Genomic DNA, 2,073 nt, shown 5'->3' on the forward strand with positions numbered 1-2,073 from the left:
ACCTCATAATGGGAAGGCTATTTTTTATCAAATTTTGTTGCTCCTAAATTTTTGACTGTGCTCCTAAATTTTTAAAGTTAGGAACACAAGCGCTCCTAAAAAGAAAAATAAGCGTAGAGCCTTGCATCGCTGCGCTTTTGTCCAGTGTGTGACTTGCGTATTTTAAAAAAAAAATTTTGATTAGATAATCATGCAGTGTTCTAAAATAGAAGCAAATAAAATGTGAGCGTACACATACAATATCAATAACATACAGTGGGGCAAAAAAGTATTTAGTCAGCCACCAATTGTGCAAGTTCTCCCACTTAAAAAGATCAGAGAGGCCTGTAATTTTCATCATAGGTATACCTCAACTATGAGAGACAAAATGAGAAAAAAAATCCAGAAAATCACATTGTAGGATTTTTAAAGAATTAATTGGTAAATTCCTCGGTAAAATAAGTATTTGGTCACCTACAAACAAGCAAGATTTCTGGCTCTCACAGACCTGTAACTTCTTCTTTAAGAGGCTCCTCTGTCCTCCACTCATTACCTGTATTAATGGCATCTGTTTGAACTCGTTGTCAGTATAAAAGACACCTGTCCACAACCTCAAACAGTCACACTCCAAACTCCACCATGGCCAAGACCAAAGAGCTGGCAAATTGGTGTGAACTGTGGGAGCAATTATTAGAAAATGGAAGACATACAAGACCACTGATAATCTCCCTCGATCTGGGGCTCCGGGGCTCCACTCACCCCGTGAGGTCAAAATGATCACAAGAACTGTGAGCAAAAAGCCCAGAACCACACGGGGGGACCTAGTGAATGACCTGCAGAGAGCTGGGACCAAAGAAACAAAGGCTACCATCAGTAACACACTGCGCCGCCAGGGACTCAAATCCTGCAGTGACAGACGTGTCCCCCTGCTTAAGCCAGTACATGTCCAGGCCCGTCTGAAGTTTGCTAGAGAGCATTTGGATGATCCAGAAGAGAATTGGGAGAATGTCATATGGTCAGACGAAACCAAAATAGAACTTTTTGGTAAAAACTCAACTTGTCGTGTTTGGAGGAGAAAGAATGCTGAGTTGCATCCAAAGAACACCATACCTACTGTGAAGCATGGGGGTGGAAACATCATGCTTTGGGGCTGTTTTTCTGCAAAGGGACCAGAACGACTGATCCGTGTAAACGAAAGAATGAATGGGGCCATGTATCGTGAGATTTTGAGTGAAAACCTCCTTCCATCAGCAAGGGCATTGAAGATGAAACGTGACTGGGTCTTTCAGCATGACAATGATCCCAAACACACCACCCGGGCAACGAAGGAGTGGCTTCGTAAGAAGCATTTCAAGGTCCTGGAGTGGCCTAGCCAGTCTCCAGATCTCAACCCCATAGAAAATCTTTGGAGGGAGTTGAAAATCCGTGTTGCCCAGCGACAGCCCCAAAACATTACTGCTCTAGAGGAGATCTGCATGGAGGAATGGGCCAAAATACCAGCAACAGTGTGTGAAAACCTTGTGAAGACTTACAGAAAATGTTTGACCTCTGTCATTGCCAACAAAGGGTATATAACAAAGTATTGAGATGAAATTTTGTTATTGACCAAATACTTATTTTCCACCATAATTTGCAAATAAATTCTTTAAAAATCCTACAGTGTGATTTTCTGGATTTTTTTTTCTCATTTTGTCTCTCATAGTTGAGGTATACCTATGATGAAAATTACAGGCCTCTCTCATCTTTTTAAGTGGGAGAACTTGCACAATTGGTGGCTGACTAAATACTTTTTTTACCCACTGTATATATATGGCTTTGTGTAGATATTTAAAGATGGCCATCTTTAAGCATGACTGTTGAAATTAAATGATAATACTTTACAGTAAGAGTCCTTTTGTAATATTGATGAAAGCTGTAAAAGTATTGTTCCTAGTGTGTTCATTTCAATATTTACTATTACTAATAGGCTATATTTTTACATTTTAATATAAAAAAATAGTAAAGCTCTGTTTTAGTTTTCGTTTACCATTTTAAAAACTATCGGTTGATTAATCTGTATCGGCCAGTGTGGTCCAACCTAGCTATCGGTAAAAT

The sequence above is a fragment of the Sinocyclocheilus grahami genome, unplaced genomic scaffold (genome assembly GCF_001515645.1).
Source record: "Sinocyclocheilus grahami isolate Dianchi unplaced genomic scaffold, SAMN03320097.WGS_v1.1 scaffold1038.1, whole genome shotgun sequence".
Lineage (NCBI taxonomy): Eukaryota > Metazoa > Chordata > Actinopteri > Cypriniformes > Cyprinidae > Sinocyclocheilus > Sinocyclocheilus grahami.